Genomic DNA, 23,027 nt, shown 5'->3' with positions numbered 1-23,027 from the left:
TGCGTCTCCATTTAACTGTATTGAGTAGGTTAGGCTAATGATTTAGTACCAGGGCATTAGGGTAGTAGCAGAAGAATTCTCAAGTAACCTTATCTAGGGTAGAGTAGACTGTCGTCACCAAGACAACCCATAGTTATCACTTAGGCTAGACGATACATTACTCCATTAAGTTAGTACACTTAGCATCCTCACCTATAAGTTAGGTAGGTCACTGTAGTTAGCTGTATCGCTGCTCTAAAAACTTCAAGTTAGAGTAGGAGAACTGGGTAGTCGAGACGATCAACTTATTCAAGCCAAGGCCTTCACGCCCGAAAGGGAGTGAATGCCTTCTTAACAGGGGGAGCTGCTACGTTTATTGAACTCCTCGTCTACCCAGTAATTAATTCATTATTTTGCTTTTGCTAAAACGGGAGCCATATCCTCCAAATATCAGCTGATTTGGGCGGGAAACCAAAGCTAGCCGTACAGAGTTAAGCATTTCCTGTTAGAATGAGGGAGAATATAGTCTTTTGTCAGCTTTAGGACGTATCTCAAGGAAGGATGTAGGCAGACTGGTACTTCTTAGGCCTATATCTTAAGCTCTTTTCCTGTGAACCCTCTGCTGGCTGTATGTTCTGTTTTCCAGGATTTGCCCTGCTTGTGGGTGTTAAGCTGACCCCCAACACCCAGGCAAGACACCTGCGATCTGCCTCAGAGAGCTCCAGTTCGTGACCTCGGACGGATGTCCGACCACCCCCCGCCTTCCATTTAGAGGCCTATCCATGGCGTTAGTGGCGCGCCCGAGCCCCAGACCTGAGACAATGCCAGGCCGCATTTTCTACAAAGATCCACTGAACATGGCATCCAGATTCCCTGAGTCACGTGTCAAGTCTCTCCACCCGCAAGTTACATTACCAAGATTATGAAACCAGCTTTTATGAATCCATTTTACGCCAGCTATCATTCACTTGAGAGATATTATTAGTCCATGTGGGGACCAGTTGCATTTACTAACCTTTGGCTGCTAAGCAGCCTCTTGTAATAAATAGCTGTAAAGTACTTAGCTGAGTTTCTGGGCGACCTTTCCTCTGGAGTAAATTATTACTATAAATCCTTTTTTACGGTAAGTTCAATTAAAGTTTCCTTTATTTTCCCTCAACTATTTCTGTTTACGTATCGGAGTTTTTTCAAGGACAGGCTCATACGTAAAAAAAATATATATATATATATATATATATATATATATATATATATATATATATATATATATATACATATATATATATATACATATATATATATATATATATATATACTATATATATATATATATATATATATATATATATATATATATATATATAGAGAGAGAGAGAGAGAGAGAGAGAGAGAGAGAGAGAGAGAGAGCAGTGTTTACCCTTTTAATGATCAGATACTCAAAAGTGGCTTTCATTAAACCAATAGGAAGAATCCGTGGCAAATGAGATCGATTAATTTTGGAATATTGGGTTCAAGGGAAAGCCACTACACCCTAACAGCTCTGTAACTATTAAATACCTGTCGTTGAGAAACCATTAGGGTTTGCATGGCCGACTTCGGGCCATTTATGTGGGAATTTCTTTCGCCATTTTACCTGTATTTTGAGTATTTGTATGAACACAAACACACATAAATATATATATACATATGTATATATATATATATATATTATATATATATATATATATATATATATATCTATATATATATATATATATATATATATATATTTATTTGTATATATCTTATACGTACATATACATACATACATACATACATACATACAGACATACATATATATATATATTATATATATATATATATATATATATATATATATATATATATATATATATCTATAGTTAATATATATATATATAATATATTTATATAATCACTCTTTATCAAAGAAAGTCAGGGCATACCGTTCATAAGAATAAAATCACAATTCGCATTATTATTATTATTATTATTATTATTATTATTATTATTATTATTATTATTATTATTATTATTATTATTATTATTATTATTATTATGTTAACTGGCAACGACGTCATTCCTTTCCTCTAATTGCAGTATCTAACCAACCAGGCTATCCTTAATTAGAAAACAGGCCTAAAAAGATAATTTTAAAACCTATGGCAACCCATTGATGAAGAAGCTTTGATGAAACTCAAATAAAAGTTATTTTCCCCCTTTTATTGGCAGATTTTATTCTCCTCGGTGTAAATGAAAATGGATTTGAGCTCAAAGGCTTAAGAAGAAGTGGGCTTAATCTGCTATAAATCCCTTTAGAATCTGTCTTTTTCCGTAGATTAAAACATATTCCTCGTTAGAGATCGTTCGCCTCTCACCCATACATTTGGCATTTTCACCCATAGCACTCACCCATAGATTAGGCCCTCACCCATAGAATTAGGGCCCTCACCCTCGATTAGGGATACGCCTATAGATTGAGCCCTCACGGGCCCATAACTAGGATTATCAACCTATAAATTAGGCCCTCACCCATAGATTAGGCCTTCACCCTTAGATTAGGCCCTCACCCATAGATTAGGCATTCACCTATAGATTAAGCTCTCACCCATAGATTAGGCATTCACCCATAGATTAAGCTCTCACCTATAGATTTACTCTTATTCGATAGCGAGCTCATCCCCCTCCAATTTTTACCAGCGAGGTAGAAAGTTATAATGATTTTCTGCTCCGTCTTCAGTCTACTGCTGCTATCGGCCAATACCACTTAAGTCGCTTGTTTTTTCTCTTCTGTTCAGCTGTTTTGTTTCTGGGGAAAAGAGGGATCAGGTTCTATCTCCTTTTTTGTCCGATGACTGTTTTCCATTCGATGAGTTTTTCCATAGAAGAGCCTGGGAAGAATTCTGCCGTTTGGAGAGCTAATCTTCTAACTTAAGTCTTTCCTGTCAAGTTGTTTGTGTTATATATATATATATATATATAATATATATATAGATATATATATATATATATATATATTATATATATACGAGCCGTGCCCATGAAACTTTAACCCCAGCCCGGTTGTTGCCTATGGTAAATCGTTGCCAGAAGGATTATTATGGCTAACTCTAACCTTAAATAAAAATCAAAATAAAACTACTGAGGCTAGAGGGCTGCAATTTGATATGTTTGATGAACGTACCAATTTACAGCCTTCTAGCCTCTGAAGTAGTAAGATCGAGGACGGAACAGACAAGAGTGCTGACAGACAGACAAATCCGGCACATGTGTCTTTCCAGGACACAAAAATGGTAATCAAGACAGCCAACCCCTGATCTTGGAGAGATTTCCTTGAGCTAATATTATGATCTTAGTTACAAATTTCATTTATTTGCGAAAGGAGGCGTGATTTTACAGTATTATAATTTAATGATAAGTGAAGCTTGAAAAATGATCAATATAATCGTAATTATTTGAAGCCTTCGTCTTCTTAGGTTTTTGAATGAATCCGTCGCTAGATCCTTCATTCTAATTCTCAGGATTATAACAAAATATCTAATAAATTGATGATCGATTCTAATTCGTCAAAGAGAAAAGGTTAATGAGGATATTAGTTTCAGCCGAATTGAAATATATTCATGCAAAAATACTTTCTATCTGATTTATTTTTAATTGATCAACTTACGCAGAGATGTAGGTCAATTCTTCGCTTAAACAAGACAAAAGGTCGATGAATTTACTGAATAATATATATATATATATATATATATATATATATATATATATATATATATATATATATATATATATATACATATATGTAAACATAATTTAATAGCATACAACTCACTGCACCCACAAGTGCGTCCAACTGCAAATTGCGCCATTACTTAGCACACGAACACCTCAGGCGTCAACTAATTGGACGACTTTGAACGAGTTCACCTGAATGAGGTAACTTTTCTATTAAGTTCTCTCCTTATTAGCAAGAAGGAAAGAAAAGAGTTAAGAATGAAATAGAGGATAAAATGGAAACTTCAGCCAGGAGATATTCATTAGTAATTACTTGTTGCTATCTTTTCATCAGTAATTTCTTGTTGCTTTCTTTTCATGAATAATTACTCGTAACTTTCTGTTCATCAATAATTACTTTGTTCCTTTCTTTTCACGAATAATTACTCGTAACTTTCTTTTCATAAAAAATTACTCGTTGCTTTCTTTTTTCATCAGTAATTAGTTGTTGCTTTCTTTTCATTAATAATTATTTGTTACTTTCTTTTTATCAATAATACTTTTATGCTTTCTTTTCATCAAATAATTACTTGTTGATTTCTTTTCATGAATAGTTTAAGTTATGCGTAACTTTCTTTTCATTAAAAATTACTTGCTGCTTTCTTTTCATAATAATTACTCGCAACTTTCTTTTCATTAATAATTACTTGCTGCTCTTTTTCATTAATAATTATTTGTTACTTTCTTTGTTCATCAATAATCGCTTTGTTGCTTTCTTTCTTTTATAATTACTTGCTACTTCTTTCCATTAACAATTACTTTGACATCGAACAGCCATTTCTATTTTCTGTTCAATCGACTACATTGTTAACAAAGGCATCACTTCTACTTTTAAATCGACATCAGTGTTGTTAAAGAACTAATTTTTGTTAAGGCTTGATATTAGAAATAAAATAAATAAATAAATAAGATAAAATAAAAACATTTTTAAAATAAATGTATTTTAACTAACCATAACATATTCTATTTCTTGCCCATTATCAATAGATGCTGTTCACTATCATCTTTGCAAAATGCCCATTTTTTAAGATTATTTAAAGAGCTGTACTGAAAATGGATGTCCTTTCAAAAAAGTAGAAAAAATAAGTCTCATAGGACGAGACCTTACTCTGCATGGGAGCCTTTTTTTATAATGAATAGAGTCTTATAGATCGTTTTCTGCCTTTTTTCTGGGCCTTACTGGGGAATTCATATTTCTATACGTGGAACGTCTACATTGATAACCTAACCCAAAAACATTCCTTTCGCCATTTTTTCGCGTGTATTTTAAAGCTGCCAATATAAGTCTATATTGCAGATGTAGTGAATCGAATCGTATTTCTGATAAAGTTAGAAAAAAAAACAGAGGCAATTTCCTTAGTGATACAGCAGACGCGAACAGTTTTTTGTTTTTTCTGAAGAAAATAACCGTAAAACTTCACTGCTGTTTCTGTTTCTTCAATCTGGTCTCTCTGTACACGTGTCAAAACTTTTTGTTTTGCCCGAGATTGACATGTAAATGGAAAAACAAGGATTCTGGCTAAAAATATATTTTATTTTTTATACAATAACAGTCTCGTTACCAATAAGATGAATTGGGAAATATGCCTTTTTTTTTTTTTTTTTTTTCATCCCCCCCTGTACAGGCAAGGCATTCAATTTTAGAGTGCTTCTGTATAAGGGGAGAGAGAGAGAGAGAGAAGAGAGAGAGAGAGAGAGAGAGAGAGAGAGATACTCCTTATGGAATCATTTACAAAGTCCTGATTTTCGAATTTATTGTCATACAGTCGTGTTATGATTAAGTGCAGAGAAAACTATTTACAAAAGTAGATAAGAAAAAGAAATGCGGCTGTGGCGGGATTACAAGCAAGTAAAAAAAAAAAAAAAAAAAAAAACAAAAAAAAAAAAAAAAAAAGCAAAGAAGCTCCCCACAGTTACATAATACAAAACACACAAAACAAACACATGTACTCACCTCAGATTCCAAATACTCAGGGCTAAGCTATAGTAGATTCACATCAGCCGAGCATTTGATGCCTAGGCCCGTCCCTTACGACGCTCCTGATTGGATGTTGATAAGCCAATCAACACATGGCTGGAAACTCTCAGTATCTCTCGAGAGTTCACATAGGGCAGTATGTGCGTTCCTCTTCTCCTGAGGGATACGTCTTTCAAACGTATACCTCAGGAGAGATGGGAGCACATCCTGCCCACCCGTGAACTCTCGAGAGAAACTGAGGAGAGTTTCCAGCCCTGTGACTGGCTTATCAACATCCAATCAGGAGTGTCGTAAGGGACGGGCCTAGGCATCAAATGCACGGCTGATGTGAATCTACTATAGTCGAGGAGCAACCACCGAATTTCACCCTACCAAGACAGACAAACACCAAAACCGTACAAAAAACAACAAACAACATCACACACACCAAACCCCCACAACCACCACGCAAACAACACCAACAACTCGAAAACAATGCGACAAATACTCGCCACACCAACACTGTCCCCAACGTCCAACTCAGACACCAAAACGCACAACCACCTCTTCAACTTCACTACAACTAGAACAGCACAACACAACACAACTTTACAACACCAAAATCACTCAATCTCACAATATCACTGACCCTCAATGGACAAAACCGCTGCCAAACTAACTGTTGAGTACCTGTGACTCCACCAACTTCCTCACTTACTCTGACTCCCGTAAAACACTACAGCCACTGATGTATTCGATGATAGACAACACCCACACGCTTACGCCCGCATCAAACCACTACCATTTATCCCTCCACTACATTCTCTCTCTCTCTCTCTCTCCTCTCTCTCTCTCTCTCTCTCTCTCTCTCTCTATTTAACGCAACCCTCGAAGACGCTGTCAATTTACATTGCCATTATCCACTCTCCATACGGCAAAACTTCGGCCGCAATCGAGTTTTTCTGTATAACGTATAATGCTGTATCAAACCATCAGCTACGATTGGTTTGGTGGGGCTTCAGTTTGCTTCCCAGACGCGGTAGAGAGAACATGCATCCCTCACCTCCAGAAAACGCTGCCAGATGCACGATCCATAGCTCACTTTCACCTTAGATGTAATAAACACTCCTTAAGCTAGACGGCTGCAATTTGGTATGTTTTTGATGATTGGAGCGTGGATGATCAACATGGCAATTTGCAGCCCTCTAGCCTCTGTAGTTTTTAAGATCTGAGGGCGGACAGAAACAGTACGGACGGACAGACAAATAGCCATCTCAATAGTTTTCTTTTATAGTATTAAATCCTTTTGCAAATTACAAAATTGTGGAGCACTGTTATCGGTGGTTAGTCATCATTCGAATAAAAAAGGCAATTTTGAAAACGTAATTTTCTTAACCTAACAAAATAGATACCGTCAGCTCCCATTACCTGTTTCCCAGGTATAAGATGGGGCGTTTCTTTTAAATTTCAAGGCGAGCCAAGGGGCAAACTGGAAACAAATGTAATATAAAGGTTGAAGAGAAAAGGAAAAATTAGGCTGAACAAATTTTGCAGCCAAGTAAAAGCGATTATAATTTTCATATATTCAAAGATAATGAACTGCTTACGTATTTATTTGCATCATATATTTGCATTATACTATGCTTCACAAGGATGACGTTTATATTTCAAGTGCGAGCCAAGGAGCAACTGGAAACTAAATGTAATATAAAGATGAAAAGTGCGGTGGAAGAAATGAATAAGTTCGTCTCTCAGGTTGAAGAGGAAAATAAAAAATAACGCTAATATAATGAACTGCTAATATAATATAACGTCAATATAAAGATAATGAAAACTGCTTGCGTATTTGCATCATATATTTTTTTTTGCATTATATGCTTCAGAAGTACTAATCATATTTGAAAGCATATGCTGATTTTTTTTTTTTTTTTGTTTTTTTTTTTTTTTTTTTTTTTTTTTTGCGACAAAATAAAAAACAAACTCAGAAAGTAATTCAATTAAAATGCTCTAAGTGAATGAATAAATCTACCTGTTTGCTTAATTAACGTGCTTCTTGTCGATATACTTCCCAGAACAACCATTGCAGAATTAAGGTTTAGGATGTAAAAAAAATCAAAAAAAAAAAAAAAAACTGTAAAAAAACAAAAAATCATAAACAAATAGCCGTTATAATGAGGTAATTAGATGCCAGCCACTAAGTACCTGACAAACACGATGGAAATAGTATCTAGTTTCTTGTAATTGATTTGAAATTATAGATCGCCTTATCCCCAGAGACCCCTTACGAACTAATTAAAGAAACCCCGATCCCAGCTAAAACCCTGATCGCTCTAATTAGGTGGCTAATTGCTGATTGAAAAAGAAGAAGTCAAGTCGGGGGATTACAAAGACACCAAACTTGGGCTTAATTTAACAAGGAGGTCGTGTCATCTGTAACTAAAAATCACATCGCTTTGTTCCGCCACTGAAAGGTTACGTATTTTTTTTTTTTGGCTGATTGTTTTGGCCTCGTTCGAGAGTTCCTGATCCCCGGAGGTTTGAACTTTGGATTGACAGGATTTGCGGAGTTATTCGCTTTGGGATTGTGTCGGTAATGAGTTGAATTCAGAAAGGCGGTGGGGTGCTGGGGCCGGAGGGTTGTGTGGGACTTGTTGTTGTGTGGGGGGGGGGGGGGGGGGGGGGGGGGGGCGGCCTGTGTGGGACTTGTTGGGGCCAGGGGAGCGGGGGGAGGATTTGTTTCGTTATAACAATCAGTGTTATATATTAGAGTCTTACCACTGACACAAGATAACTTTGATACAAATCTCTGTCCGGCTGTCTATCATACAGAGAGGAGAGAGAGAGAAAAAAAATTAGATTGACGATCAATAACTAATCAGAATGAGAGTGTAAGTAAACTTGAAAAGTCCCCATTTACCAACTTAGCCGATCTTCGAAAAAGAGCCAGGCCAGGGCAAGTACGCGCACAAAAAGGACGCGACATTTCCTCAATGTCGAGTGGTAGGTACTTCCCGAAACAGCCATCGAGAGGGGTGACCCGGCATCTCGGAGCGATGCGAGGTTATTGGACGGTATATTGCAATCTTCATTCGAATCTACTTACGAGCGATAGAGCGATCCATAGCGGGATATTGCAGGCAATAGGTGATATGTCTCCCCGAATGATAAATTTACGTTTACAGCCAGCAGCGAGACGATTCGTCCGACTGGTAATAAGGGCCATATTTTTATTGGAGAGAAGCCTTCTCTCCCTATTGAGATTTCAAGTGTTTTTCTGATTGCTGCTAGGAACTGGTACTCGTCTGGCAGATAATATAACAAATTGGTGACTAAAATAAAAATAGAAATGTCTGTGAAATTTTTCTCAATTAGATATGAAATTATGATCAATCTCTGGCCTCCTCGAAGTTCAATAACAGTAAGTACTGAGGTACACTGAACCCTCTCCAGATAGAATATTACGCTCTAGGATCGATTTCGATGGGCTTAATACCCTCCTGCGCAGTCCAGTCTGGTCTTAGGTTGGGCTCAGATAGGACTCCACACCGAAGGATGACTTCATGGGATATGGCGTCCGTATAAGCGTTAGATGGGACTCGGAATCGTACGATTGTATAGGATATGGTGGCTGTGTAATCCTAGGACACGGAGTCCTAGGATTGTAAGGTTGAAGGTAGAATTGAGTATTCCTAAGCTCCTTTAGGAGCTTAGGGTGCTAGGATTTGAACGGATTAGATAGGATATGACACCTATAGATTGGGTATAGCATATACCATATTGCGGACTATAGAGTATAAACGGACAGAAATAACGAAATACTTATGGAAATATGTGCAAGAAATAACTATCTATCAGAACGAATGCAGTCTATTCACAAACCACAGAATGGTTTATTGAGCCTCAGTTTATCAGCTTTTTTTTTTTTAAAATTATAAGTTTTCTTTCGATTCAATAATTAAAAGTAAGTAAAAAGCTTTAGATACTTTACAATAAAAAAAAGAAAACAATTATATTTCCTTCTTCTAAAAACGAAACTTTTTTTCTTTTTGCTAAATTAAGCAGCTAAGACCATTATCATATCATAGATAAATTAGCATTGCCCCCCCCCCCCCCCCACCCTGCTGTTGATTATAAATAGCGGGTCCAGGAACCCATACAAAAGCCTAATTAATTAGTTTTTTCCAGCCGCACTAATAACCTGGAAAATTTAGTGTTAATGTAAGTTTTCTTCCAGTTATTATTATTATGTATTATTATACGTTAATTATTATTATTATTATTTATTATTATTATTATTATTAGTTATATTATTATTCATTATTTATTTTATTATTATTATTTTATTCAAATATAATGGCAGAATTTACAGAATTTATTTTGTAATTCTCTCAATTAACATTGGGGAGAATTGAGATAATTCTGTACAAAATAAATTCTGTAAATTTTCTGCCGGTTAGATTCAATAAAACATGTTTGAAAGAAGGTCTGTTTCCAGCAGATTATTATTATTATTATTATTATTATGATTATTATTATTATTATTATTATTATTATTATTATAATTTTTTTTTTTTTTTTTTTTTTTTTTTTTTTATCACAGTCCTCCAATTCGACTGGGTGGTATTTATATTGTGGGGTTCCGGATTTCATCCTACCTCCTTAGGAGTCCATCACTCTCTTACTACTATGCGCCGTTCTATTATTATTATTAAATTAAATATTATTTAAGTTATATTATTATTATTATTTTAAAACATTCTGATTTCGCTCTCTCCTCTCTCTCATCTCTCTCTCCTCTCTCTCTCTCTCTCTCTCTCTTTCTCCCCTCTCTCTCTTTACATCATCCTTAAAACCTATTAGCTTTATTTTGTTTCCACGTTCTATTTCCAAACAGTAGTTTTGTCATCACCTCCGCGTGGATATATAATTCAAAATGAGAATACGGCTCTCCTCTGACCTGATCAGCTCAAATCGTGAATATTTTGCCAGGCTAATAGCGCTCCGACCTGCTTTCTATGTTTCTCCATATAATCCTCTTATTTTGCGCAGCGAACGACGAAAAAAATGAATTTTCGCCGTCTGAATTTTCATCCCGTGTCGGTGATTGCATCAGAGTAATGAAAATGGGTTACGTATGCGTGACAAAATCCGAATGATATAAAGAATAAAAACAAGGACTAAAGGTGGATTTCCTTCTTGGGTTGTGAGAAAAGCTATTAGACGAGTTTTATTTTCGTACATCGTTATAATCAAGATCTATCTTTAGGTGGTCTCGGTATAATGTGTGTGAACCTCGGCCCCATGAAACCTTAATCATGGCCCGGGTGGTGGCCTGACCTATATAGTTGCCAGGCACACACTTATGACTAACTTTAGCCTTAAATAAAGTATAAACTACTGAGGTTTAGAGGGCTTGCCATTTGGTAAGGCCTGGTGGTGGCCTGGCCTATATAGTTGCCAGACGTACGATTATGACTAACTTTAACCTTAAATAAAGTAAAGGCTACTGAGGTTAGAGGGCTGCAATTTGGTATGTTTATTGATTGGAGGTGTGGATGATCAACTTATAACATTTTGCAGCACTCTAGCGCCTCAGTTTTTCATTTTTTAAGATCTGAGGACGGACATAAAAAACTGTGGACAGATTAAGCCGGCGCAATAGTTTTCTTCTTTTTCAGAAAACTAAAATTGTTTTGTCTTGTTTCAATCTTTGTTTCCTTTTGTTTTATCGGTCATGTTCACCGTGACACCGTTCGTATTCCGTCTTGGATACTCGTAAACAATTTATTTTACTTTATGCTCTTCCTTATCGCTGAATAACTGCCAGATTGATATTTTATCGCCCTTCTGACCCAGTTCTTGAAGAAAGGAACAGCGGCGCCCACTCGGTCTATAGACTCCTGCTTTTAATTTCACCAATTCTCCTCGAGCGTGCCTCTCTCTCTCTTTCTCTCTCTCTTTTCCCTGTCTTGTAAACCTCTTTTATCACCTCCCTTGCATTTCCTCTTCGTAGTCCACTTGAATATTGCAATATGATATGGTACCCACACTATCAAAAGGATATTGCACAAATAGAGAGTGTACAAAGGTCCTTTACAGCTAGAATAGAAGAAGTTAAGGACCTTGACTACTGGGAAAGACTACAATCCTTAAAATTATATAGTCTAGAAAGGAGAAGAGAACGCTACTTGATAATTCAGACATGGAAACAGATAGAAGGAATAGCCGAAAACATCATGGAACTAAAAATATCAGAAAGAGCAAGCAGAGATAGATTAATAGTGCCTGAAACTATAACAGGAAAAATAAGGAAAGCACACAGGACATTAATCCACTACGCACCAGCATTCGATAATGCAGAGTCTATTCAATGCGTTGCCAGCTCATCTGAGGAATATAAGGGGATTGAGCGTAGATGTGTTTAAGAATAAGCTCGACAAATATCTAAACTGCATCCCAGACACCCTCCAGATTGGGAAGATGCAAAATATACCGGGAGATAGTACTAGCAACTCTCTGGTAGACATTAGAGGTGCCTCACACTGAGGGACCTGGGGCAATCCGAACAAGATGTAAGGTCTGTAAGGTAAGGCCATACTATTTTTCAGATTTTGCAGGCAGTCGCGGTCTTCTGCTCTCACTTATACACTTATATTCCGCGAGATTATATTTCCAGGCAGTCGTGAATTATATACTTCTTCTGCTCTCACTTACACACTTATATATCCGTGAGGTTATTTTGTTCAAGAACTCTGTGCGAGAATATATACTGTAAAGTATTCTTTTTTTCAATATTTCTGCCGAGAGCGACCAGATTCGCTGAACAGCAGCGCTAATATGCAGTAAATGTCCCTCGTTGTCGAACTTCTCAGTTCCAAGAGTCCTCTGTTTCCTCACCACTCTGCTGGACAGTGAACAGTGGAACAGCCTCCCCCCAGAGGATATCGTGCAACTGGAACTTCAGAAGTTGCAATAACACACTACCCTGATACTATTCTACTTGCATCTTAATACGTTTTTAACCTCTTTGTTAAGTTACCAATTTATTTTATCCCCCTTTTGATAAGATGGATCTCTTCTTTCTGTATTTCCCCTCACCAGGCCTCACTTCTTCCTAATGAACACCTTAATATTCTTTGGAAGCTTAAAGAATTTCAAGTCAGTGGCCCCTTTGGTGGGCTTGTTCCATCATGTGAATAGGTCTCATCTTCTGAATAATAATAATAATAATAATAATAATAATAATAATAATAATAATAATAATAATAATAATAATAATAATAATAATAATAATATTGGAAGGAGACCCTCTTCCAAACAAGTTTATTGAAAGATATAGCTGCATCAGCTGCATTTAACTGTAAATAGTTCCTCTCCTAATTTTTTTTTTCTTTTAAAGCAAAAAAAAAAATAGACGACTATTTACAAGTTAAAATGCAGCTGATGTAGCAATATCTTTCAGTAATAATAATAATAATAATAATAATAATAATAATAATAATAATAATAATAATAATAATAATAATAATAATAAAACAGAGGCTTAAGGCCAAAGGCCAAACACATAAGATCCAACGATACTTGAACAGGAATAAGGGATACCAACAGAACAAACTATTCGGAACTAACCAACTAAGAGAAGAACAACAACCACCAAGAAATTCCTGAAGCCGAAGCAAGTAAGAGACTCTGGGAAGAAAACATATGGAGCAATAAACCGGTATGACACAACAAGCATGCAACATGGCTCCAGGAAGTCAAGGCAGAAGAAACAGGGAGAATAAAAAAACAAAGATTCACTGACATCACGACAGACACAGTCAGACACCAACTAAAGAAAATGCCAAACTGGAAAGCCCCAGGTCCCGATGAAGTCCATGGATACTGGCTCAAAAACCTCAAGGCCCCACACCCAAGAATAGCAGAACAACTCCAGCATTGTATCACAAATCACCATGCGCCCAAATGGATGACCACAGGAAGAACATCCTTAGTCCAGAAAGACAAGAGTAAGGGAAATATAGCCAGTAACTACAGGCCTATCACCTGCCTACCAATAATGTAGAAGTTACTAACAGGTATCATCAGAGAAAGGCTATACAACTACCTAGAGGATACAAACACCATCCCCCACCACAGAAAGGCTGCAGAAGGAAGTGTAGGGGCACAAAAGACCAGCTCTTGATAAACAAAATGGTAATGAAGAATGTAAGAGAGGGAAAACCAACCTAAGCATGGTATGGATAGACTATAAAAAGCCTTCGACATGATACCATACACATGGCTAATAGAATGCCTGAAAATATATGCAGGAGGGAAAACACCATCAGCTTCCTCAAAAATACAATGTGCAACTGGAAATGCAATACTTACAAGCTCTGGAATAAGACTGGCAGAGGTTAATATCAGAGAGGGATCTTCCAGGGCGACTCACTGTCCCCACTACTCTTCGCAGTAAGCCATGATTCCATGACAAAAGTACTGCAGAAGATGGATTGACTGGGTACCAACTCAAGAAAAGAGGCAACAGAATTCTAATGAGATACGGCATCAATCAAACACGTCCTTTGTTATATTTTTGGCTGTTTTGCATAATAGTGAACGATGTGTGATATTTGGTGGCTGCGTTCATTCAGTCGTCAAAGGAATCGCGAACGTTTCTGTAATATGAATTGGGGGTGCGTTCTTTTCGTTCTCGTCTTTTTTTTTTTTTTTTTTTTTGTTATTTCGGTTATGTTTGGATACCCTGGCGACCAACCACCCCCCCCAGGGCCGAACACGACACACTCCTCCCCCCTCCCCCATCACTTCTGTGTCTTATGCTTTTGTCATTGGGTTATTTCATTGTATTCTTAACACACAAACACAGGATGCATATACATACACACAAACACACCTGCTCACACACGAACAGGATCGTTTTACAGACAGTAGTGTGAGCTGATGCCGACCCAGTCATTAGGTCTTACAACCCTACACTTTTCATTTTATTCTATGTTAACACTCCCATCTACTCTACTACTTATAACAATAGGCCTACGTCTTCTAATAAAAAAAAAGGGTATTAACAAAAAGGTAACACAGAAAAATGTATATTTAATTAAGCAAGAGTATATTTTTATAATTCAACTGAGCATAAAAATTTCTATAGATTGTGATAGCTAAGCTATTGCATAGTTTATGACAATAGGCCTGCGTCTTCCAATCAAAAACAGGGTATTAACAAAAATGTAAAAGAAAATGTATATTCAATTAGGCAAAAAGTTATTCCTATAATTCAGACTGAGCTTGGAAAGCCTCCCATAGATTGTGATAACTAAGATAAAACAAAACAACAATCAGTCTCTTGACTTCCTAACAAAGATAAAAGACTGTCAAAGAATGACTGTTGGCAGGGTATGAAATCTGGAAATCAGCAGAAACATTTCCAGAAGACGAGACTGGAAACGATGTAAAAAAGTTAGTGGCTCAAAAAGCTGCTCTTCGTTCTCTTTCCTCTCTTCTGAATGTTTGACAGTCTGATCTTTATCCTATTTCTATTCCAAAGACTGAAATTCCATTTCAGTACAGAGAGAGAGAGAGAGAGAAGAGAGAGAGAGAGAGAGATATGTAACAGCAATTTTTCAAAAAAAATATCGAATGGACCTTGCAGAAAGATGGGAAGATGACAGAACAATGAGAGAGAGAGAGAGAGAGAGAGAGAGAGAGAGAGAGAGAGAGAGAGAGAGAGAGAGAGAGAGCTACAATTTACTTTTAATATTTAATAAACATGCATTAAGATGACAAAATAGCATATTAATAACAGGAACATTTAGAGAGAGAGATGTAACTGCAATATTTAAAAAAAAATATCAAATGGACTTGCAGAAAGATGGGAAAAAAAATGTCATATCCATAAAACAAGAACATTAAGAGAGAGAGAGAGGAGAGAGAAGACAGAGAGAGAGAGAGGAGAGAGAGAGAGATAACTGTAATTTATCTTTTAATAGATTCTTCATTTTACCTAGGAGTCACGGTAATGACCTATTACCAAAGTCAAAGAGGTCATACACTTCCTGGTTGTGCTACTTTTGACTCTTTTTAAAATCAGTTCAAGGCTACAGAAGTCAATGTCAAGATAAAAAGGTCATGCGCGTTCAAATGGATAATGCCTTGCATCAAATGGTTTTCATTTCTAATTATTGACAATTCATAGCTGTAATTAGTAATTACGGACGCATCACCACACCATATTTGACCTTCAAAGGTTAAGTGTTAATCACAGATTTTTGTTGATTCGATTGCATCATAGCTGGCTGTAATTGTGTTGATTTGTTTGTTGCAACATATGTAATGCCACTTTTCAATCATCAGAGTTCAAGGTTATTGGAAAGTTTGTAATCATGGAAATATATTTTTTATCATTGCATTTCGTCATTTCAGAGTCACTGAAGACTATCATATTGATTCAGCAACCAAACACCACTGGACGCAAATGGAAACAAGAGACGATTGAGTTTTATTTTTTTCGTAATGTCTACGAAGGTCAAAACCACTTCATAATTCCTTCCCGAGGCCCTTGGAGTCTCTCTAGCGTCAATTAGCTGGGGATGATTTCCTGGAAGGAAGTAATATACTCGCAGTGATTTTCCATTTCATACTTAATCCCAAGCCTCGTCTTCCTTTTTTTTTTTTTTTTTTTTCTTTTTTTTTTTTTTTTTTTTTTTTTGTATAGAATCTTAAGGCCCCTTCTTGAATAGCGCCTACGAATCAGCTCATTAAAGTCTTCTGTGTTTTCGAGTGAGTAGAAGACGAGGGCGACTGTCATGTAGAGAGATTGTTAAGAGTTGAAAAAAAAGCGGAGTTAGATAATTCTAGACTATTTTATAACTGAGATTTTTAGAGTTAAGTGCTTGACCTAAAACCGTTTTTCGTCATGTCCAGAGAACTTTGTTGCAAATAGAGGATTATCATAAGATCTTAATCGTTTGCCTTTTAGTGCTCAAGGGTTTCTATGAATAAATATCTTGGTTATATAAAGTAGTGAGCGTTAGACAAAGCAGTTTAACCTTTTTATAATAGCCACAGTTGTATAGGTAAATATCTTGTATACAAAGCAGTTAGCGTTAGACAAAGCAGTTTAACCTTTTCATAATAGCCAACATACTTTGTTATGCAAAGCAGTAAGTGTTAGAAAGCAGTTTAACCATTTTATAATAGTCAGGGATCTTATGTATTAATATCTTGGTTACATAAAGCAGTAATTGTTAGACATAGCAGTTTAACCTTTTTATAAAGCCAAGGGTTTGTATGTATACATATCTTGGTAATGCAAAGTAGTAACTGTTAGACATGGGAGTTCTAACCTATTTTTTAATAGCTAGGGGTTTGTATGCATACTTTCTTGGTTATACTGAGCATTAAATAATAGGGGTAAAACATTTACAATCCCATTTACCTTTTCAACACTGTAGCACTACATTCGGATTTACCAACAATCGTACGTGTCCACCCAATTTAACCAAAATCAGTGAACCTCTCGACCGAGAGAGAGGAGAGAGAGAGAGAGAGAGAGAGAGAGAGAGAGAGAGAGAGAGAGAGAGAAAGTTCCCACGAAGGGAATTAGAGGGTCCTCACTTGTTCCCCTCCTATTCACAACGAAAGAAATTATATGAATTATAACGGATGAGACTTCGAGATTTTATCTGCTTGACTGAGTTTTTTCCTAGACCAAGCCGTAATGCTCCCCGTTAGGAGGAGAGGGAGAGAGAGAGAGAGAGAGAGAGAGAAGGGAGAGAGAGAGAGAGTCGAAAAGGAAAAAAGGAAAAAAAAAAAAAAGACAGAGCTCTCTCACTAATACCTTCAAGCATCGTGTTATTCAGTGTTTTTGTAGAGCGATTCGACTCTAGTCAGATTAGAGCCCAATTCCCTCTTTCACAAATCACATTTTATTCGCAAAGAAATATCGCCGCTTGTCACTGTCTCCAGTTGCAGCATCGTGATTAGATTAAACTTTTCGAACGAATCGACGCTGTGATATATTAAGATTCTCGAACTTCCAGTCGCGTATTGATGATGAGTCGATGGCTCTTCATGGCTTTTTTTTTATATATATAGTTTCGCTCTGGAACATTAATTAGCGTCTCCGGTAACCCTGATTTCCTCGCGAAAGGCGAGACACAAAAGACCGAATGTGGACGCTGGTCACTTGAACTGATTCTTCAAACGCTCGTTGCATTCAATAGCGGCTAATTCCAAACAGAAGTCATTTAGTGGAAAGTGAAAATGCTCTGCGATTCGCACTTCGTTCTCCGCTGCAGTCGGCATCATGTGGTAATCAACAGCAAAAATAATTCAGGCCGTCTATTCACCTATTTTCACGTTGCTATCAGCAGCAAAAATTAAGGTTGATTTAATTTCATGAAATTTAGGGCGACTATTTATCTATTTTCACGTTGCTATCAGCAGCAAAATTAATTGATTGTTTCATGAAATTCAGGTCGTCTTTTTATCTCTTTATATTGCAATCATCAACAAAAAATTGAGGTTGATTTGATTTCATGAAATTCAGGTCGTCTATTTACCTATTTTCACGTAGCTATCAGCAGCAAAAATTGGGGTTGATTCAAGTCGACTGTTTTTCTGATGCAATCTGCAGCAAAAATTGATATAATGAAATTCAAATCGCGTTTTTATCTATTTCAGTTGAAATCAGCGAGAAAAAAAAAAAATTAGGTTTTATTGATATAATGAAATATATGTCGTCTATTGATCTATTTCATGTTGGCATTCATCAACTAAAAATTAACTGATTTGATTTCATGAATTCAGGTCGACAGTTTTTTCATGTTGCAATCGTTGCAATCAGCAACTAAAATTGGAATTGTATTGTTTTCATGAAAATCAGGTCGTCTGTTTTTACCTATTTTCATGTTGCAATCATTGGCAAAAATTGAGGTTGTTTTGATTTTCACGAAATTCAGATTGATGTTTATCTATTTCCATGTTGCAATCATCGACAAAAAAAGAGTTAAATTTGATTTTGTTTAATTTATGTTGTCAAGGAAACCAATGTGCCACTTCCTCAAGAAAGCAGTGGAAGAAGAAGGATCCGAAGGTGGAACTGATTGAAAACGTCAAAGAGGCTGGACAGCAAACCTGGAGAAAGAAAGCGGGTACAGCTGTGGACCTAGGGTGACGCCGCTAACACCCTATAGTAATGCCTGCTACAGTGCACCACGAGAGGAACACTGACGGCACTGATCCCCACCCCACGGGGCGAAAAAAAGTAGATGAACACAAAATAGTGAGCCCAAGGGGACAATGTAAGTCAGTAACAAGCAATAAAATAAAAGTTATATTTTCCTAAACAATTCCGAGCCATCTTATGAATATAGTTGGGCTCAACTTTCACTTGCTACGGGGAGACTGATTCAGTCTCTCTCTCTCTCTCTCTCTCTCTCTCTCTCTCTCTCTCTCTCTGTGTGTGTGTGTGTGGGTTTCTTTCCGAGCTCGTGTTGCACCACCTGACTCCATATCGTAATGTGATTCATCGTGAAGAGATGACATTTGCATGGCAGGAGCAGGAAGCACTTATCCTGAAAACAAAGAGGCATTCGATTTAACTGTCGTGATGACAGGCCTCGAATGTAATCAGCTGGTCTGGCTGATCAACTTTCAAGACAAGGTGGCTACGGAACTGGAAGTTGGCCTGTGTTGTTGGCATCCGTAGCACTGCCAAAAGTACGATTATGGCTAACTTTAACCTTGAATAAAAATAAAAAAAATCTACTGAGGCTTGAGGGCTGCAATTTGATATGCTTGATGATTGGAGGGTGGATGATCAACATACTGATTTGCAGCCCTCTAGCCTCAGTAGTTTTTAAGATCCGAGGGTGGGAAGAAAAAAAATGCGGACGGACAGATCAATAAAAGCTACATGTTTTGAAGGAGAATATATTCGCCCATTTTTAGTTTTGAGTGAAGGCGTACCTGGAAGGAGACTTGCTCAGAAAATAGATAACAAATCGCATACACTTTAAACGGTGCAAATTTCGCTAATGTCTCTATATAATCGCCTTTTCTGAAAGAGCGCAGAGAGGCCACGAATTCACAAATATCCAAATATGCATTTGTACACTGAAAGACTAACTTACAAAGAAATGCAGTGTTCAGAAATATCCGGGATTCCGGAAATGTGGAAAAGAAAGAGTTCGCGACAAAAGGGTCTTAAGGCATAAGAACTCATTCGCCTTTGAATAATATATTCGTTGCAATGTGTAGCTACCTACATATTTTACCACTCTCTGCTTAATGCCAGCTGTGTGAAATGTTGCTTTTTGTTGTTTGCAGTCTGGAAAAGATAGCCATTTGTAATGCACACACACACATATATATATAAACTTGTTTTGGTCGCGTGTATGCATCCATTCGTAACCTGTACGCAGGTCAGTTTTTTTAACCACTTGATGACTCCGACCCCTAAATGAATTGCCCAATAGGTCCCATAACCCCTATGATTAAGTGGCACTCAAGTCGTATTTGTTGACAATATAAATTAATACTTAGTTTAATACATTCATGACCCAGCTTTAAGATTAAAAAAAAAAACATAATAATGTCTTTATCATGGAACAATGTAGGTATCATTATTAAAATGTTCCAGTGACCGCTTGCTCCCTGGAGCGGTCGGTCTGCAGATGCCAGAATAGTGATGTGAATAGTGTTCTCTGGAAGCAAGTGAACAAGACGTTCTCGTTTGTCGTCATTCCAGGAATGCTGGAATGTTTCCTGGAATCGGGTAAGTAGGTGTTCCAGATCACAAAAATCTGTTAATGACACTTATTCTGGTCCAGGAAGTTCAGTCAACATGATATGTCGAAATGCTTAAATGAATTCTGATATCGTCCATGAATGAATCTCCGTTTAAAGTTGTTTACTGTGTATTTACTGAGAGAGAGAGAGAGAGAGAGAGAGAGAGAGAGAGAGAGAGAGAGAGAGAGAGAGAGATAATATTTCCAGTATCATTTCCAGGTCGCACCTCCTCCTCACTGTATCTACGCGTCCAGAAAGTTAATCTGTCCTTTACCCTAATCCAAGAATTGTTGTAGCTACAATTTCTGACACGTGGCTGATTTTCCAGGAAATCCTGGAAATGAGGTTCATATTCTACGACCTCTCTTCGAAATGCGGTTTCATCAAGTTCATTCCAGCGTCCTGGAATCGCTTCCAGTTTCTGATTCTGCCTTCTCTCTTCGAAATGAGGACTCATCAGCCTTATTCCAGCGTCCTGGAATTCCAGTTTCTGATCCTTTAGCCCCCCCCTTTTTCAAGTGAATCTTTTGAAACTTTGAGGGCAATTTAACGGGCTCTTGACGTGGAAGGGAGTTATAGGAAATTGAACAAACTTACGAGACGAGACACTGGAAGTTCTGGAAGTTGTGAGACGGCAATATGAATAGGTCTAGTGTGCGAGGACCTTGTGTGTGTTCCTGTATGCAAAGGAGGTGTATATGTATATACGCTGTGTCGGTACGACTGAGCACGTGCCAGCATAGTAGCTACAATGTGGCTGAACAGTTCAACATGGGCATGGCGATTCACCTCTCTGGCCACTGCATTAGTACTACGGAAAGGTGGATTGTCTTTCTGAAATACCCATCTCTTTTCCTTTTTTTATAGACAAGTTCCCCTCCGATTACACCTGTAGTTGGCCACCCTTATATCAGTTGCGAGTGGACTGTGTGTAACCAGTTTTCCATGGGCCGCTTGGAATACCAAAATCGGCGAATTACTTTAACACAATGTAAAACAATTATCAAAATAAATTCATATCGGAAATCCGCAGTCCCTTGGGGCTTGGGGACCAATACTTAAAGTTTGGATTCGAAGATAAGGCTAATCGGCCTAGTCCGGCTTAGCCCTAATACATTGCAGAAGTATCAGTCAAGTTTTTCAAAATGGCTTAGTGTTGATTGCTAGGTTTGAGGTACGATGCATCCCCATTCTTTATATATATGATTTACAGCTTCCTCGGTATGGTTATATTAAGCGCGTTGTCAGGGTCCGCGCAGTAGAGGTTTGTCTGTTTGTATGGTGTTTTTACTTTGCGTGGAACCAGTGGTTATTCAGCAACGGACCAACGGTACGTGACTTCCGAACCACGTCGAGAGCAAACTATCACCAGAAATACACATCTCTCACTCCTCAATGGAATAGCCGAGAATCGAACCCGCGACCACCGAGGGGGGACGCAAACACCATACCAACCACGCCACCGAGGCGCTTGCAGTAGAGGTTGGGTTATGTCTGGAAGGCTTAGCCTAGGATGCTTCCTCTATTTCCATATGATTTTATGGTCTTGGGAAGATAAAATGAAGAGGCTCTCAGAAGAATGTTAATATTTACCAGAGAGAGAAGCTGAGAATAATGTGGATAGACGATAGACGAATAATTGACAAGAAAATAAGTCACAGAGGAGATGAGGCAAGGAAGGTAGCTGGTCATGTATAAAAGACTAGATCTAGCAATATGCCATCATTTAACTGGTAAGGAAAAGAGGCACTATTTTCTATGTATTTTTGAAGAACGTAGATCGTCTTCATTGATTCCATCTTTCTTACTGTTTGTCGTTGCTTTAGAAATCACACATGCATATGGAAGAGCCCACAAGGCCATACCATTGCATAACTAGGCCTAAATCTGGTCTTTATTATGTAGAATAGAAAGTAAAAGGAGAATGGGAGAGGCTGATGATATGTATCAACACAAACTGAATAAATCAACAAACACGTATGCATTAGGTATATAACTTAGAGAGTAAGATAAATCACATGGGTTACACAGCCCGGGCAGTTGGGTACGGCATTGCAGAATTTGGTCGCACCTCTATCAAAACTAACGAATGACTAGTATGTCAGTTACTGTGTGGTGTGTGTGTGTGTGTGTGTATTAACCCTGTGTTTATCGCGTCACCTACTCTGAGCCAGGATTAATACAGTACAGTGTGCTCTTATATCCTGCTCCAAGGTGCTATAGTACTAATCATTGCTGAACTTCATTGGGACGCCGTATTTAGTACTAAACCCTCTAAGCCATTTAATACATATTCCTGTATATCAACAAACGATATCTGATCCCCCGGTTGCCAGTGCTAAACACGGCGTCCTATTGAGCTTTCAGCTATGTGTAGTACTAGCGCCTCGCAGGCTCGGAGGGTTGGTTAATTAATAATCGCTCTCTCTCTCTCTCTCTCTCTCGTCTCTCTCTCTCTCTCTCCTCTCTCTCTCTCTCTCTCCAATAAATTAATTGTGTTGAAGCC

Source organism: Macrobrachium nipponense, chromosome 5 (genome assembly GCF_015104395.2).
Source record: "Macrobrachium nipponense isolate FS-2020 chromosome 5, ASM1510439v2, whole genome shotgun sequence".
Lineage (NCBI taxonomy): Eukaryota > Metazoa > Arthropoda > Malacostraca > Decapoda > Palaemonidae > Macrobrachium > Macrobrachium nipponense.
This window is presented reverse-complemented; position numbering follows the sequence as displayed.